We start from the raw sequence: 24,193 nt of genomic DNA on the forward strand, positions 1-24,193 counted from the left end.
GCTATAACTATTAGGGAGAGAAAAAGGAAAGCAGCGGTAACCCAGTTTTGTAAATCAAATGCCAAAGTGGCAAACGTATAATGTGTGTGTTGCAGGCAATTGTCAATTAAGTGGGGGCATGCAACAAGTAACAGCAGCAACACAAGCAGCATCAACAACAATGGTGCGCTTGACCCACTTTTCCTTTTTGCCAGTCAACCAAACGGCAAACAATTTCCACCAAGCGATTGGAAAAAGTTGCAACTTTTCATGCAACACACACACACACACTTGAATAGATGGAAAAGCTGCAACAGGCACACAAAGTCAAAGTCGACGCCTGCGCTGCGGCTTTTTGTTGCTAGTTGCTGGTTGCTGGTTGCTGGCTGCTTGTTGCTGGTTGCTCGTTGCTTGTTGCTCGTTCGCCAAGTGAAAGTAAAGTGGGACAAATGCAATTATTATTGCATCTAGTAACCGACTTAGAAGTCGTGGCTCGAAACTGCAGTTTTGCAGTTGGAAAGTTGCTCTGCCGGCGTCGTCGCTTTTACACAATATTTTATTTAATCAAATTGCAAAGAGAAAATTGCAGTCGGTCCGCCGGCGAAAAACTTTCTATTTTTTTGTGTGTCGACTGCAATGGCAGCAGCAACGTCAGCTGCAGCATTAGATATTTCGCGGATTGTTTTGCATGCGAAAAATTAATGAATGTGACCCAGTTAGCGGGGCTTTAAGCATTGAGTGACAGCGTGGAGTTGCCAAGCGGAGCGAATGACAATGCGGCGTTTATTGGATCACTGGGGCACGCCGATCTCGATCTGAATCTGAATCTCATTCCCGATCGCCCAGCCCACTTGCCAAAGAAAAACATGCTGACAAAAAAAATAAATAGAAATGGTTAGACAGAAAGAAATACGTTAATAGATCAGTTAAAAGTGCTGAGCTGCGACACTTAACTGGTTTCTAATTAGGGGCTAACGGTATTGGGGCCCCACACCAAGGAAAGAGTCTTAATCCCAGAAAAGCGGAGAGCTTCTTATTAAGTACCCGCCAGCAATTAAATCTTTTCAAGTCGGGCTTATTTTCACCAGCTAGTCGACGGCTTAAGCGGATTTGTCAGGATTATAAAACAAGATTTGCGATGATAGTTTCTCTATAAAGAAATGGTAAGCTGCTCCTAGAATATACTAACTAGTTTTTTGAAATATGTTTTATTAAACTTATTTCTATATAATTTAATAGGCTCTTCTCAATTTAAATTAATATAAAAATGTTTTATTTTATCCACCCTTAAACATTTTTAAAACAAAACATTTTATGAAATATGCTACTTTTCAGAATCACATAAATTGCAATACCTATATCTTTTTCGTTTAAGAACCCTTAAATTTGATGTTAGCTTACTCTTCCTTATAAAAGATGATATTGTTAGTGTTTAGCCACATTTTTAAATGTGTTATCCTATTTTTATTTAGTTATTTTATTTAGTTTTTTAGTTATTTTTAGATCTTCTTTAAAATGATGTGTTTCCAATGATGCACAAAAAATTTTTTTAAAACCGTATTTTAAATTAAAAAAATGTCTTAAATTTAGTTAAAAAAAGTTTTTATTTATTTTATAATGTAAATATGTATGCAATTATAATAAATTAATAAAATTTTTAAGTTTTAAAATTTGTAAAACGTATCCTAATAGTCTTTTTTAATAATGTTTTTAGAGAAAATTCATAGCTAGCATTACGAAATTAGTTAGATTTGACTATTGTATTCAATTTTTAGAGTACAATTTTTTTCAGTGCAGCAATATATGTAAATGTAAGTTATGGGAACATTCTAAAAGTTTGAAAACATGTCTGGTTTCTCCCCCATTGAAGATCACTCAATAATAACCAATGGTTTTGCCCAAAGGAACGTTAACAAGAGAAGTTTGTGGTAAGGACCGATCTGAGTCACCATGGGAATTTAGGGTGGAACGACGACTACCAGTCGGTTAGTCATTCCAGTGACTAAGTGGGACCCTCTCTCCCAACAGGTCGTGCAAAATGGAGGATAGAGGACCTGGACTGAAAAGGTTACCAAGGGAGTTGCTCGGGGACCTTAGGCTCACCTAAATTGCAGTTGCAGCAGGCGGAATGCATCAGTGGGCACACAGAAATTACTAGTATGTGAGTGTGCAGAAAAAACCATCCAAAACCCCCTGCAGATACAAATACCAATGCCACAGATACAGATACTCTCCCCTCGAATGCAACGCAGTGTTGGCCATTTGATTGTCATGACCAACTTTTCACTGCCGCTAATATGCAACAACATGCAACAACTGTTCGCAAATTGCACGACCAAGCGAAAACTGGGAAAATAGTTAAGTAATTTGCAGTGGAAAGCAGTGTTGTAGAGAAATTCGATTTTCTTGCTTTCTGGCTTCGAGATGAGATCTTGCCGCAGTGCATCATGGCACACATAATGCTGGCCGTGTTGCACTCGGAGTCGCCGCGATCCACATCCGTTTGCAGTCGCTGTTGCCGCATTAGAAAGTTGCAACTGCAACTGTCATGGGCCGTTTGCTGCAGCTTTTCTTTTTCCCACTCGCCGAATTGGTGCCAACGTGTATGTACTGTACTTTTGTACTTGTGTACAGAGCACAGTGAATAGTGTACACTATGCAACAGGCATCCCCGCTGCCACAACTTGTAATGAGTTTTGACCTCATAAAATCTGCAGCGAATTTTCCTTGCCATTTTCTCTTCTCGCAAAATACTTTGCTTTGCATCCCGCCGAGGGAAACTTTTGAGTAGGATGGAGAAACTTTTTGGCGGAAAATGTTAATAAGCAGACAACGATTGCGGCTGACAAACGTGAAAAGGAAAATTCTTAAAAGAAAAGCGATATCTGCCTTCCAGTAACTGACCTACTTAGGTATGATCACTAAATTAACAAGTTGGACTACGAAAAAGATACATTTTTATATATTTATCGTATGATACTTAGATTTTTGGCAGAGGTATAATCGATTTTCGGTAACTGACCTATAGCAAATCGATAATTGATTTGATTAGTCATTCTCAGTGGTCAGTATTGTGCGATAATAGCTTATATGTGGTAACTTCTAATCTTAATAGCTTTTTTAATAACCTTTATGATGAAGTCATGGCTTTATTATAATGAGTCATGCTAGTATCGTAAAGGAGTTTACCCAAAAATCTGGTTTTCCCCTAATTAAATGCATGCAAGTAATCTAGGAACTATATATTTTCAATGATATAATGATTTTCAATAATATATTTAGAAAAAAGAATGGACTCTTCTGCATTTTCCTTATACCAAGAGTTTATTATTTTAATTTAATTACTTATGATACTAAGAGGATTTTCGAAGAAAATGAATAAATTCTTTTTAAAACATGTTGATATTTATTATAATCAAAAATATTCCCTTATTTCATCAGCCGTTTATCAATTGACCTCAAACTACCGTTGCCGTCCATACTAAATGGATTTCCTAAGAATATAATAGAACTTATATTAAAAAATATGTTGATAGTCAAAAATGTTCCCTTATTTCATCAGCCGTTTATCAATTGACCTCAAAATACCTTTGACTTTCAGAAGCCTCGAGTACTTTCGTTCATTTGAATACCCTTGAAACAGCAAACGTCCTACAAATCCTCCTTCAAATTCTATTTCCATCCATCACAATAATACTTAAGCATCCCCGAGATATTGTAATTTAGCTGCGATTATCGGTCTGGGGTCAAGTGGCCATGTGACTTTGACCGAGAGCCCGATGTGGCCGATGTCCTGTGACCTCGTCGAGTGCATTAAACTGAGGCCGCCATGTGCCGACGCCCGCAGGTCGAGTCAACGGCCGAAATAAACCGAAAAAGCGAGAAATCCTGGCAAAAACTGAGCCTGTGACTGGGCCGAGAGTTCGTCGTCCATCGGAGGAGAAAGAGAGGGGGCCTTTCGTAACGCCCTCGACCGGAGGACACCGAGTGTTCCGAGGAACAAGGACCAAGGAACGACATCGACCGCTGTCATTGCACTGCCCCGCCCACCGGCACCTGCTGCCGCCGACGCCGCCCACTTCCGTCGACAGTGAAAACAGAAAAACGAAAGGTTATTATAACAATAAGGAGCAGCCAGTGTCTGGGCCCCCACTACTTAAAATTCTGCACGGGGCGAGTCTAATAACCTTTCCCTTTCACCGAACAAATCCAGCAGACGCCGCCCACACAGCCCTACATATATAAGGGTATATATATTTAAATATACTTATATATAGGGACCTCCAACGACAGTAAAAGTCATCGCCATCGAGGTCGAGATATCTTCTTCCTGCCGCTCCTGTTTCGGCCTTATGTAAGTTCCAGCCAGGCTAATGAAATCGTCAGACTCCTGCCTCCAACTGAAGTATATATTTGGTAATGTAAATGGTTCATGCTCAGAATATATTTTCTGATGATCACTTGGTTGTTATTAAATTAAAAGATATATTGTTTTCTTAAGAATCAAAGTATGGAGTTACAGAGAACAATAAATATTCATAGTGGGTTTATAAAATATTCCGAACCGTATTTAACAACACATAGGTTATTTTTACTACTTATGAGGATGCATATGTTCCGAGCAATTTTATATAACTTTTGGTTTTTCATTTTAAAAGTATAAATTATTAGGACTTTAAATACTACAAGAAGATACTGATGTTTTGCTTTTAAATATTCGATGGGTTATAAGAAATTTCTTGAATATTACGATTATAACATTTTATTTTGATGATCTGTTTATTTTAAAAAGTATACATTCCAACTTTATCTTCTGGCTGCAAAGTAGAGTGCACAAAAGTTCGAAAAGACTGCACCACTGGAGCGTAGCGTGCACCTGAGAGAATGAGAACGTGAGCAATAACATCCAGACGGGCAGACAATTATCGGGGGAGAGCTGGGTTAACAGATATTTAAAGGGTGTCATAGGCACAGTGGTCACTAATGGAGTTTTAATTAAAAGTTCTCTTTGAATTGTGGTGAAATTATTAGACTTGTGATTCACTGAATTGTGTTAAATAATTACCAAAGTTTCTTTTTAAACATTAATTATTTAAGAAAGTTAATTGTGTGGTAAAAATATATTTACTTTTCATAATTGTGCTTAATGGAGCAGTATACGTATTAATATTAAGTATACGACCAATAATAATACCAAGAATAGTGGTATACATTAAAATATTACGTTTTTTAATGTATATGAGTTGTATTTTATGAGGGGTACTTAAATTGTAATTCAAACTATTAATAGTTTGTTAATAGATCATATTACCAGGGAACTATCAGCACTGACCCACTGTGCCACGGTTGGTCGCGCAGGAATTGCGGCAGACGGCAGACGGTACGTGGTATATGGTATATGGTAGATGGTAGACGGTTCCAGGAGGATAGAGGGTAGAATCCGGAGGAGGAAGAGTTCCCGGCAAGTGAACGAACTGCTTGTTGCGTCTGTGTGCGTGAGTGCACGAGTGTGCGAGAGGGTGTTCGATGGCGATGATGTGGATGTTGCTTCTGGTCCCTGGTCCCTTCTTCCTTTCCCGTTCCAGTCCCTATCCTTATCCCTATCCCTCCCCCGGCAGTTCGGCGTTCTGCCCTGCCCAAATGTCATTGCTCGCCGGCGACGCCAGTCAAAGACTTAACCTTGAAAAGTTTAACTTCGCCATAAAGGACGTGCGATAAGCGACTGTGGAGGATGTCGAGGGGAAATAGCGATGTATTCTTGAGCGAATGCGTACCGGGGTCTAAACATGTAGGCCTGTACAGTGGGGCATCGGAGGAGGGTCCATTAGTCTCAGGTCAATGATTCCTATCTTATTCCAATTTTCTGTTTCTCGATTTTGTATTTATATCCTAACATCTTGATGGTGAAGAGCATTATTCTATTGTATTTTAAGACTACCTTTCCTTAAATTAATTTTCCAAAAAACATACCCTAAAGAAATAACATTGTTTGTTAAAAATGAAATCCCCAATAAATTAAAAAAAAGAATTCGTAGTTTTAGAATTAGTTAAATATAATAAGGCATTGGCAAAATAATGGGAATACAATAATGAATATGATAGCTATGGTAAAAAGATAATAAAACATAATGGTAATTCATTTCTAGATCGACATTATTTTGCAGTTTCTATAATATAAATAAAAAGTGCTTTGTTTTATAGATTTTAATATCGTTCGGTTGGGAACGTGTTCTTCTGATACCATATCTTTTTCGAAGGACCACTGTATGCACATTACTGAACTCAATAAGCTCGGGTTGTTTTTAGAAACAGTCGTTGACTCATGCGTCATCTTGGAACGGTGGTCTCTCGACCATAAAGCCGCATTCGATTTCGGGCCAAATGCCATCCAAATGGGAGAAAGATCACGATGTATCGAGAACTTGACAGGCGATCGCTGGGTGAAATGGGGATTGATTGCGGTGTGGAGAAAGGGGCGGGTAGGGGGCGCCAGCTAAGCTTCAAAACATAGCCCAGCATATCAATTGACTTGGCCAAAATAAAAAGAGAAAGCGGGCCCCGTTAAAGAACACGAACACTAAACAACGGAACATAAGCAGCATAAAAAGAAGTCAAGTCGAAAGAAAAAGAACGAAACTGGGCTGCAACATGTTCGACGGCAACTTGGCAACTTAGCATTGAACTTGTTCGTTCGCCGTTGACTGAGACTTTGAAATACAAATGCAATTACCAGTGAACTTTTCATCACTCCATTTAGCAGCGTTTAAAAATTAAAATAACTAGTTTACAGCGATTTTTCAGAGCAATTTTATGGGGCTTTTAATGTGGCTAAAACTAAATTAATATAGAAATATTTTAAGTTGTATTTTTGCAATCCGGAAAATGGGGTTGTTAATAAGGAAATTTATTTTCAGTTTTATAGAGTAGTGTATTTACATATAAATAAAAACTGTACTAATAAATTGTTTTGTAAAGAATTCATAAGATTGAGATACTTTTGCTCTTCTGTTTGATCTCCGCTCTCTTGGCTCTCTGAACATTTTACACTGCTCTGCCGGCGTCGACGCCAACTGCGACTGCGACGTCGACTGAGCCGGCCAATTGCAGGCCAACAACAATTTCAGTTTCGATTCGTTTGGCTTTGTGGCAACAACAACAACAAATAAAACACCCACGTCAACAACACAATCTACTCGAAGATTCTTTTATCGGCGAAAAGTGAAATTTCTGTTTGGTGGCCAAAAAAACAGATTAGCCAAAACCAAAACAAAAACGCAAAAGATCGAGAATTTCATAACGACCAACAGCCGCGCCTTTCGTATTTTGGCCATTTCTTTTGTAATTTGTGGCGCAATTAACGAAATTTAAATATGCAATTGCTCACATAAGGTCCCTATGTTTGGGTGCAAAATTCAAGAGTCGCAAATAACCAGCGCACATTATACACTGAGGTATACCAAATAACCCAATAAACAACAACACGCCGCCGGAACAAATACGAAAACACATTAAAACGACGCGATCAAAACAAAAAGCCAAAAATTTCGGCCAAAACGGATTGGTAAGTGTTCAGAGTACACTATAAAATACCCTATTACTGCTTGAATCTTTTGGGAATAAAGAAACTTTAGATATTTAATTTTTTGGATCCTAACATGTTCTTAAGAGAAAAGAAAACCCCCTTTCCTAATTGGGCTAGTTTCCAGTTTTGACCAAGTAATTCTTGAGCAAGACCTTAAAAACCGGGGATCCTTATCCATTTTTACTTTTATATAAGCCCAATAGATCATCTGATCTTTAATATTGTAATTTCTTTCGTATATAAATCTTTAGTTAATAAGATTTGTTAAGGTTTATTTTTTAAGTATACCCTTATATCATTAATTTTATTTTAAAGATCACTTTTGGGTCATATACAAAGTTCAGATCATATAGTTAGGCTTATATACCCAAAAAGTACAGGTAATACCAAGCAACTCGGAGAGTTTTGGGCCGCTCTCTCTCTTTCTTTCCGATTTTCACGATCAGGAGCGTGATCACGACATGTGACTCACGGCGAGGCCTTTGATAGGCACTCGATTGTTTTGTAGTTTGTGTTTTTTCTCCGTCTGCGCTTCATTCATAAACCCCAAAGTTTACGCGGTGCTTCAGATAAAAGCGAATCCCCGAGCAAACAATGAAACACAAAACTAAATACAGGTGCGTTCCGCCGGGAGAAAGAGATGGAGCGTTATTAGAACGCAATGCTTTAGGGGGTTTCGGTGCAAATTGCGCGCGATTTTAAACGCGGAAGTCATCGCACTCGGAATTGACAACAAAAACTAATAGTATGAAATACAGAAACATGGGAAACAAGCGCAGTAATTGCAATTACAACTACGAAGTTGCGTTGGCGGTCACATCGCATATACGCAGCGGTACAGAAAAGTTGTTTCCTTTGTTTTACCGTAAACTTACACATGTTTATACATATAAAAGTATATATATCTCTATAAAAAGTATCTATGTATGCACTTCGGAACTTTGTACAATCATCACTTACACCCTGTGCTGAGAACCGAAGTTTTGAACACCCTTAAGATCTTAACTTGGGAATTAAAAACCTTAAAACATTTATTGTTAAATTTTAAAATATTAAACTAAATTTAAGACTATATCCTTCCTCAATTATTTTGTGGTTTTAAGATCTATAAAAAGCCAAAGAAAACTTTTTATAACGATTGTTTTTGATAGTTCCGAAGTAAAGTAATTTTTCTATCATTATTTAAGTTTTTATTATTAGTAAAGTACCTTCTCAAAGTGTTAAAATAAAAACTTTAACGGATATTATCACGCACACACCCAGAAGAACAGCAGACAGGAACAAAGAGTGAGTGAGAGGGTTGATATAGGGGTGAGAAAGGGAGATAGACTGACTGACAGACAACAAGTGCAAGTGTTCCAAGTATTCGAGAACGTATCACATATCTTATATCAGTGTGGGGGTATCAGAGTATTTTTCCCGTTTTTTATTTAATCCCCGCTGTAAATATTTAAACCAGAATGATATGTTTATCTGTGATCTATGTATTTAAGAGCTTTTATTTATTTATTTTTAAAGTACACATATTAATTAGGTAACCAACAAAGACTTAAGATGTTAATTTCCAAGTGAAAAAAGGCTAACACCCCTTTCAATAATACAGCCAAAACCATAACCAATTTCCGGTTTTAAAATTCCTGCTCTGTTGAGTAACCTTTTCTAGTGTAGGGAAAAACATCTTTCAGGTTTCTGGCTTGCGAATAAAGTAGTTATTAATTAAAATATTTTTCTCTCAATTTTTGACCGTTACTGAACGCATAAATTTCAATAATCTCCTTATGGGTGAAGAAAGTAAAAGATCAAATTAAAGCCAATAAAGTAAAATTTGCTTCATTTACTGAATCCTTCCTGTATATAAATTTAAAGTATTGTTCTTCATATGCTTTCACGACTCAATTAAATTGGAATCAAGTGCATGTAAAAGAAAATACAGTCTGAAAACATTTTGTGACCTTTGTTTAAAATGGCACAGTCTTCAAAAAATCGATTAAAAAAACCAAAATACACACTTACTTAATAATTAAGTGGCTTCATATGTATAAAAACAGCGCATTAAAATCCGTTTAGGAATAAACCTGACGTCAAAAGGTTATATCATACATGAGCTTTTATTGTGATATATTACAATTTCAAGCTAGAATTATTTCTAGATTAACAAGGAATTATGGGCATTAGAATTCGTTGCCTTTTGAACGGCAAATTTAAGGTGATGAATATTACTCGATGCGTGTGACTCACAAACGATTATTCATAGATTACTTAATTAACGTCAATTAGAGGGAAAGTGTACTCATATTGAAATATGTAATTACGAACAGAAACAACATGATGCAATGTGTATTTGTTTTCCTCTCTTGACCATCCTTGAACCCAAAATATAATAAAATCTTATTTTTCCGCTTATCGGTCACTTCTCTCCGAAAACCCATCCAGAAATATATGTATTTCTACAAATCCCGCGTACACATTTGTATATTTGAGCAGAATGACTCGATAAATATTGAAACAAAGGCCACAGCTGACGGCTGCAATGAGCACCCCCATTTCAGGGTGTTCACATATATACAAACATATTTATGTACAAATTGGTGGCACTTATCGGTCTTGATAAGCGGAATGCACTCGTAATCGTCGTATGGCACCAGACCCGGAGTCGGAACCCAGGAAACCGGGGAGTAAGGAGTCCCGAAGCGGGAACCTCAACCAACTGGTGGTCATGGCGATAAGGCTGCACAAAACCTATCGCACCAAGTCAAATATCGAAAAGCACAACCGTCAAAACAAAAGAAATGATCTATACATAAAGATTTACTTCTATAACTTCAAATAGATATAAAAAGAAAAGCCCAAAATATTAATTTCAGGATCAGCTAAGTTAAAAATGTTCTTAAAAATAGAAGTATATTTTTAAATTGAAAATGTTTTTATTTTGCTCGAATCAAGTTGAATTGGCGGTATTTGCATAGTATATCTCAACAAATAAACTATTAGTTCAGTAAGTAGTGTATACTTATCAAAAAGTTGTTAAATAAACTCAATTTAACTTTTCTATTCTCACCATTTTGTTCTTAAATTGAGAAAATTGACACCAAAATGAACTTACATGGATTTTAAGAACGAATGATCTCAATTCAAGAACAATGTTCTTGGATATTTCTCTCTGTGTATATGAAATCTTCGGAATTTTTTTAGGAATTCTATTTTCTTGTTAATGTTTATTCTTGTTTTTAAACAATTCCACCTTTAAGAGAAAAATATTTTATGATAATAAAAAAAATTATAAAGAATTTTTAGACATCATTGGGAATTTGTATTACTTATGATCAATATTAAGTGGTCTTACTCTTATATTAAAAACAAGGCATTGTATCTAAATTTAAGTTGTAAATTTATTTGTTCTCTAGGAATCTTACGTATTTTATTCGCAAAGATACCGATTGATATATTCAACGCCCTAATTTGGAACAAGGGGCTTGGCATAAGTGAAAAGTAAACCAGAATTCGAAAATTTCAGTTACTTAAGAACGAGATATCTTAAAAGGTCCGATGGAAAACAGTTGTTTTGCAGGTTGTTAGGGAGGTTGGTGGAGGGGGTGGGGTACGGTGGCTGGTGCTGTAACAGGGGTGCGAAAGAGACGGCAACAAAGCGCCAACGGCAAGAAACGATCTCAAGGACAAAATCCCATGCGAGTGTGTGAGTGCAATGTTGTGTGGGGTCAGGCAAATACGCATACCAACGCGTAAGTCCAATGCCAATAATGCATATGTGTGTTTGTAAATGTGAATGGCAGAACCAACAACTGAAAGAACAAAAACAAAGAACGCTGAGCGAGAAAAAACTCTGAATTGAAGTTGTTTTTATAACTCCCCAAGTGAGTGTGCAGTGTGTGCGCTTGCGTGTGTGTGTGTATCTGGGTGTCTGCGTATCTGTGTATCTGTTTTGCAAACAAACTGCGATCGGTAGGTTCAAGGCCAGTGCCTCGAAGGTTCAAAACACTCACTCGCCAGACAAAAGGAGTGTTCACCGCCTGTTTGTGCTGGTATTTGTATTCATAATCATGCACATACCTATATGTATATACCACGCCCACATGTGCATATGCGAAAGCGAAACTTATCGCCCGCCGCTTGTCGCTTATGTAATACAATCCTTCATGGGGGTGCCAGTTCCAGCCGGAGGAAGCAGACTCAGAAGCAACAAGAGAGCAGCACATAAATACAGTCCCTATTCCTTAAGTCAAAATAATATCATCCTCGGAAGGTTGAGTTGGGAACCCTGTAAGAACTGAAGTACAGTTAATGATCCTTAAAATGAACTGACTATCAGACTAGAAATTTTAAGTTAGGAACCCTCTAAGAACTGAAAAAAAATCGAAAGATTGTCTTAAACGAAACCTAGGATTACCTAGTTTAATACATTTTCATTTATTGTAAGGATAGTTTTACTTGGTGTAACAAACAAATTTATTTATTTTTGTATATTGTATTTTTTTAAGACATTTTTTTAAGTATAAACATATTGATATATCATTTGGTCGTCGAGAGTATGACCAAAATGGATATTGTAAAAATCTCTTTAAGAGGTCTTTTCCTAAAACTGATTTTTGGAATAATAAAAATAACGTTGCCTACTTTTCAGGGTTTTTGAAGAGATTTCAAAGGGTTTTTTTAAAGCGTTCATAAAAGAATTTGTTTAAATACAGATTATTAGGTTAGGTTAATTATTAGTTAACTTAACTTTTCTATGCTAAAGAATCATAACTGAAATATTTTAAGATAGTAAATTTATTTCTTATACAAATATTTTTTGAAAATCGCATTAACTATTCACTTACTTAAGTTAATGTAACATTTTAAGATAGTATGAAAATAGTATAAATGCAACTTAGGCGGGTAGCACTGTAGGCGTATGACAAGACATTATTCTAGATTACATAAAGAGCAAGATCGGAGATCCGAGGCGCGGAATGTGCAGCCCAGAACGCTGAACTCCCACTCTCCCCTTCGCCACACCCCTGCACTCGCCATCCCTCGGTCACTGGCCACACACATACACCCCACACACAAACACACACTTGGTCACACATTGCGTATGCCATTTTGGCGCTGGGGCTGCGAGTGCGAGCGAGACAGGGACAGGCGTTCTGCGAGAGCGGGCAGAGCTGCGACTGCGACGCCGACTGCGCTGCCCGCAGAGTTAATGCACTCGCAGAGAAGTTCAAGGCTGAACAAATCAGTCGTTGGCTTCTCTTTCTCTCGCTCGCTCTTTCGGCTGCAGCCCCTATATGTACAGCAGGGGTGGATATTATAGCAGTTCGGATATATCTTTTTTAGGAAAGAATATCTGATCCTTAATGAATAAAATAAGGTAATTTCAATAATTAAATCTTCTTTTTCGAAAGAAATTTTTAGAATGAAATACTTATCTTAAGCGCACGGAATCCACTATATTTAAGAATATATACAATATATTTTACACTAAATAAGAATACTTCCTTCTTATATTGGTATTTTTGTATTATTAGTCCTTTTCTAACATTATAACTACAACATTTTGTAAAAATATGAAACAAAATCGTAAATTTTTACTTATTACTGTTAGATATTGTTGATGTATTATATTCAAAAATAAATATAACCACTTCTCAATGATAATAATAATAATAAAGGTTTTTAAAATTTCATTGTATTTTTAATAATATAACGGCTAAAAATATCTTCAAAAGGACGTAATGTCTCTCGAGTCCTAAAGCAGTAAAATTGTTTTTGTTCAATTATTATAAATATTGTTAAACATGTTAATTCTTTCTCTGTTATAGCCATTAAGTTCGTTGATCAACGATAAATAAATTTAAAATTTGATATAAAATATATACTAAAAATCAAAATATCTAGTAATATCTATCATTGCCTAGTCACTATTTCCTTACCCGCAACTGTTTAGCACGCCAGGGTGTGTGGGTATTCCAATAAGATCATTTTGGCGGCGGGGCAGAAAAGTAAAAACAAAAATTATACTCGCATTATTGTTGTATAAATTAGCACAGCACCCAGTCTGTGTGCATTATAAAAAATGCGCAGCTGGCATCGTTGGGTAGTCGCATTTTCAGCCTTTTCCCCCTGTGTACCTCTTCTTCTTCCACTTGGTCTATGTAAAATATGCAGGGTAATGTAATATGCCTCTGTAGTCGTAGGCCCATAAAGTACGGCGATAGTAATACTGTTGAAATATTTATGCATACTTACAATTAAATTGATATGTATACACATGCCAGCGACTGTCCCTCCATTGCCCTCATTTTCCATCTCTTTTTTTTGCATCTTCCATCTCTTTTGATGGGTATTTGTGGTAAGGAGGCTTAAGTAAGGAACCAGTACTTGTGTAGTGACATCTATCCTTTCGGATCTGTGAGGAATTTAAATAAATCACTATATATTATTATTATTACATGTTCTTTAACTAGTTCTGATCAAAATACATTCATCCAATATAAATGTGTCTAAAGTTTTAATTAGCACTCCAGTTTTACATCACTCGAATAAAATTGGTGGTTCGAAAGTAAAAACATTTTATTTTAATACTATATATAACTTAACCTTGCTAATTAGCGAGCGTGACTTACGTCATATTAAGTTACGTAAACAAAATACAGGTTTTTAATGAAACATTCTAAAAAATTATCGCACAATTATAATTACATAATAAAACATTTAGCTTTTAAGAAGAAACTTAAAATTCTTTATTAAATATGGGTGTTAATTAAGTTGACTAAAAATATATGAGAAATATAATAAAGATTATTTCCTCTGAACAGTGTTAAAAGAAAATCTATGGGAACCAATTGCCTTATGTATACAAATTTGCTAACTAGAATCATGTGAATTTACTTAACGTTTTGTAATCTTCGGCAATAAAATTACCATAAAGACGATTTCCGTTTTCCTCATTCCCGATTTCCCCATTTCCCCACTTTTCCCGCACCTGAAAAAGATCTTTTTAGCGGAATGACATCACATGCATTTCCCATTAGTCAGCAAAAAATGGCCAATTAAGCGAATGAGTAAATATTCTCGGAAGAACTTTTGCATAATCGTTGAATTTTGAACACTCGATGATGAAATGTAAACGAAGAGACAAAGAGAAAACGATAAGATACTCTGGGCGTTAGGATTGCGATAAAAGTTCAACCGCTGTTGCACACAAAGTTCAAGTTTCTTTCGTCAGAGTCTGAGTTTTTTATGTTCCTGTCTGCAACTGCGCAAATTGCTTAACTTAACTGTGAGAGGGCGAATGGAATATACCTACCGGGTCTGAAAGAAAAAATGAAAAATAAAAAACAGAAAACAGAAAAACCGAGAGATATGACCAATCAACCTACTTCGAGGGGGCTTGGGGGCTGCTGTTGGCGCTCTAAATTTAGCATTTCTTAAGAATTTCTTGTGCCGAGCGGTGCGCCGTTGGCATTTTCTGATTTTCTGCTATAAAAGGGATAATACGAATATACTGCCTACTGGATGTGTCGCTGCATCTGTATCTGTATCTGTGTATCTGCGACGATCCTCTCTATACATATGTATATGTTTTATATCTCCCTCTCGGTCGCTGTCATTTCGTTTTCATTCTTATTCATTCTGGTTCTTCGTTTATTTCGTAATAATCGCAACATCCGCTGGCATCGGATCGGGATTGGGACTTGCGACGTCTTATATTGGGTTGGGTCTTCGACATCGCCCCCCGCTTTCCCTTTATTCCTTATATGCCCCCTCGATTCTTCCGATCTTCTCTTTGTTGGCAGAACGATCGCTCTCTTCTTTGTCCGTCGCTCAGCCGTTCTGGTTTCTTCTTTGTGCGGGTTTTATCGCTGTTGCATTATATAATTGTAATTTACAGTGGCACTTTTTTATATAACCCATGGGGCGTATGCTTTATTTACTTGGTTATAACACAGATTACGTATACGCAGGGGATGATTTGCTGTATTTAATTGGGTTTATAAGTAAATCTTTTGGTGGGATTGTGACAGGATGAAGACATCTTCCGCAAATCTTACGTATTCATATTGCAGCAGGCAAAATATTTTGTAAGATATCTTAAAATGATATTTATAAAATGGTTTCCTTGATATTTTTTTTCATTTACTGAAAAGACATAAAAGAATTTAAAAGGTGAAACAAAATTTTGCTAAAACAAAAACCAATTAGTAATATTACTGTCTATACAAACACCGATTTCTAGCCAAACAAAGCTTCACCCTTCCACACTAAAAATATATTCTTGGCATAGACATCATCACTTAAAAATATCTATTAAGTCAGAGCTACTTAAAAGGCATTATTACCAATAAAGATACTTCTTAAATGGATTTCTGGCCACGTAGTTTTCCGGCAATTTGCAACCAGGGCAAGCAAAGCATTTATCTTAATTGAAGATCGCGCGAAAGTCTAAGTGCAAATAAGCGCTTAGAGTTTTCTATTTGGCAACAACAATGGCAGCAACAAAAAGGCCAAAAAAAAAACAAAAATACAGTGGTAACTGTGGCGGTACTAGCTAAGACAACAACAACTACATGGCAAGAGGAAAGCAATTTGGAAAGTTGTAACTTGCCCGAATGCATAATTCATTGGGTTCGACACCGCTGCCGGTACAGTTGACACATTAGCCAAACTAGACAAAGCCGTCACAATTGCAAATGCTTTTGGCCAAAGAATGAACGTAGAGCGGCCAGAAAGTCTTCACATACATATGTAGGTAGTATGCGAAAGCAGCAGCAGCAGAAGAAGTCGTCAAATGGCCAACAAATGAAGCGCATTGTGCAAAACTTTTACTCTGTCGATGGCCCCGCTCATATTTGTTGTGGATTTTAGAAATACTCTGGAAGGGGTAGTTCCACTAGGTAAAAAATATACTTAACTAATTTATTAGCTTTTTTGTTAAATAAGATATCAATTTTAGATTAGAACCAAGGCTTTGATAAGAAACATGTCTTATTTTAAGAAGTCTTAAAACTTACAAACACCCTAAAGTAAAAATATTTCTAGTTACTTATCTTTAAAACATGGGTAATATTTTCGGAGTTCAGAACATTTTTAATCATTTCCTTATAAAATGATAAATTTACTTACAATGTTTTGAGACTTGAATACATTTAATTTCAATTACCTCCCAAAGTTTATATCAGATTGAAATCAATGCCTAAGGAAGATACATTTTTCATTTACCACAATTCTTTCAGGCAGTTCTTACCTACTTTATAAACATTATTCAATTCTTAACAAATCTAATAAAATTAAGAGGTCACTTTAGGGAGTACTATTTGGGGTACTTATACTTCCCAAAGGGTATACATTTCTTCGATTCGGATAGTGTGATTTTCCCTTGTCGATACTTTTCGCTGGCATTTGCCTTGGCCCATGGTCATTGACATTGCTCTGGACATGGACTTGAACATGAACATGGGCCCACAATGCGAGGTTGCTTCTTCTTCTGCCAGAAGAAGAAGCTCGCCAGCTGGCAAGAAGAAGAAGCGGCAGAAAGAAAATTAATTAAACAATCAATTGGCGTAACACTTTCTCTTCTTGAACAATAAAAATAAAAATAGTAAAAGATTTTTATGTGGCTCGCTTGGCGCTGCGCTCGTTCGTTCGTGTGTCTTTAATGGGACGCGGCGGCGGTTCGTGAGTGAACGTTCTAAACCGGTGTTCAAGCCGGGCCAACAAGAAGCTAGCCAATGCGAGCTACACTTAAAAAAATAAAAAAGGAACGATTAATTTCTTAATATATTATAACGTGGGAATTTCTAAGTTGTATGCCATAAACAACATTTTTTTTTAACTTAACATAGCCCAATGAAATGTAAACTTTGTTATTGGATTATCTTTATATATGTAATTTATAAAAACAAATCTTCGAATCTTTTGAAAAGCGATAGAATAATTTGTTTTACTCAAAAAGAAATAGAGATGGTATGGTTCTTAAAATATTATATTGGGTTAATATTCGTCTTCTGACATTTGTAATTTTTTTATAAGAATTACAATGTATCAACATAGAGAAAATGTTGACGTTTTCATCTGAGTTAAAAATGTTCTTAAAAATAGAACGACATTTTGTAAGTTAAAAATATTTTTATTTTTTTCGAATCAAGTTGAATTGGCGGTATTTACATTGTATATCTCAACATATAAACATTTATACCAAAATGTACTTACACGGTTTTTAAGAACGAATGTTCTCAGTTCAAGAACAATGTACTTGAATAACTCTCTCTGTGAACTTCTACAGTACTAAAGAAAAACAATTATTGTTTTATTTATCCCTCATATTTTTTCTGAGTGCATCTCTGAAGTTTTCACCCATCTGGAGTCGAAGAAATGTAGAACAGTGCAGCATGTTCGAAGCGAACCTGGCCACTAGGTGAGCAGAGCAACTGAAAGACTGGCATGATCACCTGAGCGGATTTCCTACTTCAACGGTGGCTTTCTCTCTCCCAAGAGAGACTCGTGTTGTAACCGGTTTGTGGTGCTCTCAATTTGAAATTCGGTTTGTGTGTTGCGAGTGAACTTCGAGTGAAGAGGGGGCGGTGCAAGGAGGGGGTGTGGTCGGCAGGGGGAGGGGGAAGTGGAGTAAGCGATGACGCAGCTTGTTACGTTCTTGTGCCGATCTTGCCCCAGCCCCAAAACAAAGAGAGTAACAGCGAGAGAGCGACTAACAAATCCGTTATTTGACCCAATTCTAAACTGGAAACGAACGAAAAATCACACAGTAAAAAATATTTATACCTCTGGGAAAGGAACCGGATGTTAGAGGGAGTTCTAAAGATAAATAAAATTTAGATTAGTTTAAAACCAGTTATTAAGCGTTTTAAGTAAGATCTTAAAGTTTGGCATGAATTCATTATAAATTCTATATTATTATCATTGTCATTATAAATTCTATATTATTAGATTCTTCTTTGTATTTTAAAAAATCTGTGAGCAGCTTGGACTCTGTTTTTATTTTTTATAGCTTCGCTTCTTTAATTTTAGAAGTTGTACCGGGCAAAAATATCATTAATCACTTTTAGGATTCCCAAAAACGAACAATAATCAATTAAGCCACTATTAACTTTATCAAGCAAAAAGATAAATATATGGTATGGTATGGTATGGTATGGTGCTAATATCATATCTCCAAGGAATCGCAATTTCTTCCAGTGCATCGAGCCCCAAAGAAGTTGCAGCGAGAACAGCACTTCTGTCTTCGTATTGATAGTACGTGTGCCCCTGTGTTTGTGGGTCTTGCGTGAAAGTTTCATAATTACATGACAGTCTTGGTTCCCTTCTTTTCCATTCGGTTGGTTAATCGCGCTGCCTCTGCCGGCGTCGCTGCCCGCTGATGGCCCACTTCTCCGGAGAAAGTAAGAACTCCGCGCTTCGTGCTTTCTTCGTTATCGTTCCTCTTGTAATTGATTACATAAGACAATGGGGGCCAGAAAGAGAACAGCACACGACGAATCTTTCGAATGCTGTTCGCTCCTACGGTTTTTCGACGGATTCGGGGTTCTCCGGTTCGGTTCTCCACAGTTTTTGGTGGTTCTCAATCTGTTTTCTGTGGGCCTAACGGTACTATGGCCTAATATTGTAACACACTCGTTTGTGCCTCTAATAATGTCGTTTACCCAATTCCGTAAACTTGTTTAGTTAGAGTTCTTGTAGGCATTCTTCTGGGCCCCCATCTTCTCCTTTCCCTTGTTTCGTTAACTGCTGCCTGCGATTTGTCCCCCATTTTCACTGTCTTTTTTCGGTTTCTTCGCAGCCTGGAAATTTTGGGTAGGTGGCATTACATAATTGCCTGTTGGCAGTTTTTTGGGGCCCGCTGTTTTTCGGGTTAGCTTTAACGGTTGGTAATTTGTGATGGATGTTGGGTTATGTATTAAGACGGCCTAGTTAAGAACAGTTAGGAAACATAGAGATAAGAAAATATAAAAATCTCTGAATTCCAAAGAGTAGGTAGCCAATTTTTATAATCGTTTTATAACTAACATGAGTTCTTCCTAGAATTAAAGAATAAGCAAATCTTTTGCAACAGACAAATTCTTAACATCTACTTTCTTTATTAAGCATTCGGGTTACAAAATATCAAGCTATAATCGAACTCACTATAATAATAACCTCAAGGCATTTCACGACATACATTTAGCAAGTGATCATCAAAGGTCTTTGATCCCAAAATCTCTCGCCTCCAGTGAAGCTTGACTTTCTCGCCCACGATTAACTTTCTTGACAGACCTATGCCTTGCCAGAAGATTCTCCGCATTTCTCCGTAATGCACTAATTGCTTAGAGAAAAATAAAACGGTTAAGTTTCTTTAACCCGCATTGCGTTCGACAGGTTGACAAAAGCTAAGCTCGAAAGGCTTTTTCCCCAATTAGAAAGACTTTGAGGGGCACCACAACAACAAATGGCATTATGTGAAATTCTAATAATTTCATTACGAAAAAAAAGAAAGCCACACAATTGTTGTTGGCGCAGCTGCAGCGCTGCCGACTTCGTGCATTGACTTTCCATTCTTGGGCCCCGAAATTTCGTATGTGTACGTGTATTGGCTTTCATTATTCTAATTTCGTTAACCAAAACGAAGAAAATAATAAAAATAATACAGCCAGAAATTGTTTATCAACGACACACTCTGAGTGAATGATGAAAACAAACTCATAAATGAAATCAAGTTGAATGCACACACACAATCAGAGGCACGAGTATAACAAAAATTATAAAATTTTATTATATGACGAATTTCTTTCGGATACTTAACAACATCGCAAAAGTTGCACGATAAAAAGAAAGCAGAAAGCGTCCACAGACATTTCTACATGTGACGCGTGAGTTCTGCAAAATACAGCGCAAAAAAAGAGAGTATCTCCCTCTCCCTCTCGCTGCCCAGCCGATCTCCATCCCTCTCGCTCTAGCGCTATCTCTTTTTTTGGGGGGCTCGGACTCACTCTCTCGCACACACAAGTTGCTTTTTTGGCTTTGCAATCGATCATTGAACTTTGGTTGTGAAAACTAGAGCAAGACCCAAATTTCTTCACAACTTTGTTGCCTCTGTGCAGTGCTCACTTATACGAAACCAGATACAGAAAAGGTCGAAATAATAGTGATATTTTGAAGAAAGAGCACAAGGGCCTGGGCTCAAGACCCACCGAAGCTCTAAAATTTTTTCAATTTATTATAAAAACTTAACTTTCAAACTGATGTGGTATAAAAAGGAATGACTTCGTCACAATATTTTTTTCACCCCATTATTGCTTTATTCAATTTAAGTTTAGGAATGTTATAAAGAAATCTTAATTATATCACAAGCTTAAATGGTTTTATTCAAATAAACCATATATGGGGTATGTTTTTTTGTGTTCTAGGGTGGCACCAAAATTCTCCAGCTGGAACTTGAGTGTATATATCGTAAGAAATTTCTGTACCACACAGGATTTAAATCGATATGAATTTTTCAAAATGATCATATTATTGAGATTGTAATATCCCAGTACTCGTAGTATTTTGACCGCATGTGTACAACATTTATGTGCCTTATCAGCTTCTCTTTGGCTCCCACTCTGCGTTGGCTTTCTTTCTTTCTTTCTGACTTGTTGTTTGTTGGCTATTACCGCTTATGTTAAGTGATTTCTCAAGTGCGTTGTCTTGGGGTTAGCGATGAAAACACAAAGCCAAATGGATTTCTCAGCCGTTCTGATAAGAGTCATAAATACGGCTACAAACGCCTGCATGTATGTGTGCTTTAATGTGTCATAAGGTGAAACGCAATAGACCCTAAAATCAAACAAATTTGTTATATCAAATCATAAAGTAATCTGTGAATCATTGAAAATGGGCTAAACTAACTTGACTTTATAATGGTGTATTTGTTAATCGTTTATGATATGAGCAGGCACACTATTGACTATTTATTTAATTAATTTGACCAAACTTACACTCGGAATTCTTATTAATTTTATAATTTCAAAGAAAGTTCATTGTTCTGACTTTTGGCCTTCAAAATATAACACGCGATTGCAATTCAATGGAAAATTGATTGATATATAAAATGTATCAACAAAGCTTTTAATGAAAAATTTCAAATACATTATAAAGAATTGCTAGGTTATATGTTAGATGTAAATATTATTTCTCAGAATATTTAAATTGTATTATTAATTAAAAAAAAAAAATAACAGGTACACCGAAATTAGGTTTATTAAAATATTATTCTTAATATTATAGGGTTCCTTGAAATAAAGCTCCAAACACGGGTTCTGAATATTAAATCATCGTTAATAATAACTTTATATTGAAATATAATCAGCAATCAATATATTTCGAAGGGTTTATTTATTGCAAACACTTAAAGTGAAGAATTCTGCAACAAATCAATATTATCATCAGGTTAGATTAACGGTTATTTTGGGGGTTCGAAAGAAAGCTCCGAATTGGGGTTCTGCATAATAAATGGGCTACCGTTATTGGTATACTTTTCATGTGTACAAAATTTCGGTTTCGTTTGCCGCTTAGAACGGAGTGATATCAAAAGTTTTTTGATGGACTGGGGCTTACCCAAGGTGAGTTTTGGGGAAGGAGGGCGGACGAAAATCGGGGGACTTGGTCTCTGGGGCCTTTCTTTCGCATGTGTGTGCGAGACGTTTCGATGTGGCGCGGTGTGAAAGTTTTAAGCTCCGCCAGACGAGGGCAACAACATACATACGTATATTGTTTGTGGCCAGTGTTTCTGTTGCTTCTGCCCCATTGTTGTTGTGATTGGTGTTATTGTTGCTGCTTCCGAGATTTTCGGCCAAAGAGGAAGAGCGCCAATGTGCGAGCGAGTGGGCAATAGAGCTGCGTGTGCGTCTGCGGGAAGTTCATTCACATTTGCACTCATTACGCGGCCAACGTCGCCGTCGAGTTCGATTTTGACGCAGCTACTGCCCCCGCAATGAATCTAGAAATTTACGCTGCCCCAAAAGTGCAGGCGCCATCTGGCGGGGGGTTTTAGGAAAAATCCATAAAAGGTAGTTCATTTGTATTCAATTAAAAATATTTTATAATGTATAATATCCCAAATCAGTATAATTTCCATTTATGTAAGTTATGTATATTATCTACAATCTTAGCGATGGTATAGGTTTTTGAGTTTATCCTAGCGATCCAATTTACATTGGACATAGTTGCACCAGTAAGTTACAGGGTACGATGATATAAGAGGTTATGTTTAGATTATATTACTTAAGACAAGATTAAACAAGAAATGTAAAATTCAGTTCCGCAACTTATGAGAGATGCATATCTTTAGGGCTATGTTCAATCCATGTTCCTTAATTTCAAGAATATAATATTCCTCCATTATTTCTAATATTTAAGGAACTTAGACTAATATCGCTGACTTCTTTGTGTTCCTAGGTGTTTCTTTACTTCGTAATTCTGAATGAATATAAATAAATATGATATATTATAAGGTTCCAATTCTTTAATGTTATGTATATTATCAATCAAGATAACTTGTATAACTATCTAATTTCCACTATGAGCTTAAATACTTTGTATATTCTTTAGGGCTTAAGTTTAAAATACTTATTACAATAGTTTCCGCTTAAAAAGTCTCAAAAGCTATTAGAACAAGGAATATTCCACATCATTGTTAGAGGGGGAAAAAGTCGTTGATTATTTCCCGCTCAATTAAGTGCGACTTGGCTCGAACCCGAACCCTTGACCCTCGACCCTCGTCACCCGCCACCCCAGCTAATGACATTTGGCGGGCATGGGCACGCTTTTCATCACGTTGCCGCTTACAGGTGTCCGATTGATTGCCACGGCTAAGTCCAAACAATTGTTGCTCCCCGTCGTCTGGCGTTTGTGTGTCATGTAATAGGCGCAGCGGTAATGTGACTTTCGAGTGCTTAAACACCGCCACCCACCCCCCCTTTTCCAACCATTTTCCGCGAGGCAACGTGCCTGCTGCCGTTCAGTGTTTATCGTTCGAATGGTGTAAGCAGCAAACCCACCGCCCACCGCCCCCCTGCCAACCCAATGGCCCCCCCGGCCAACCCCTCGAACGCTCAGTAGGCCAGCGAGAAATCGCTTCGAACCCGCTGTCACGTTTGCAGCTCACGTTTTCCCAGCAGCGCTGCTTCAAACAGGTTGCATGTTGCCAGCGTAACACTTGGGAAAATGGGGTTTACCTGGGTGGGTGAGTGTGCCAAAGGGGGGTATACGACCTGATTGGCGAGCTCTCGCCTGGTGACGTCCACAACGTGGCTGTGGTAATCATCATGTGGCCTGTTTACTCACGTTGCACAGCCTTCGCAGCAGTAACACCAACGGCAAAGGCAAAAGAAAAGCCAACAGAAGCATAAACCCATCCACTGCAGGCGGGAAAAGCGTCGAGTGTCCGGGAAATCCGTTGACGCGCTTTTCGAGGTCAAGTTGGCCACGGCGTCATGGAAAATTTATCCCAAAGCTGGATGGGAATCTTCGGAACCAAGCTCCAGAAATTTCCAGCGTTATACATAGGATCGAAGGGCTTTATTCATGACTTTTAGTTCTTCATCAAACGAAAATATACTATTCAATACCATATTTTGATTATTATGAATTTTCCGTTGCCTA

General features: G+C 37.1%; 1 protein-coding gene across 1 annotated transcript in view; it reads left to right on the forward strand.

Annotated features, from left to right (window-relative positions):
• Window positions 1-7,243: 7,243 nt before the first annotated feature.
• Window positions 7,244-24,193, forward strand: part of LOC119547191 (histone-lysine N-methyltransferase 2D) — a 28,054-nt gene continuing 11,104 nt past the window's right edge. Inside the window, exon 1 of the mRNA XM_037853928.1 lies at window positions 7,244-7,540. The gene's annotated coding sequence lies outside the window, so the exon portion shown is untranslated. The remainder of the gene's footprint in view (window positions 7,541-24,193) is intronic.

Source organism: Drosophila subpulchrella, chromosome 2L (genome assembly GCF_014743375.2).
Source record: "Drosophila subpulchrella strain 33 F10 #4 breed RU33 chromosome 2L, RU_Dsub_v1.1 Primary Assembly, whole genome shotgun sequence".
Classification (NCBI taxonomy): domain Eukaryota; kingdom Metazoa; phylum Arthropoda; class Insecta; order Diptera; family Drosophilidae; genus Drosophila; species Drosophila subpulchrella.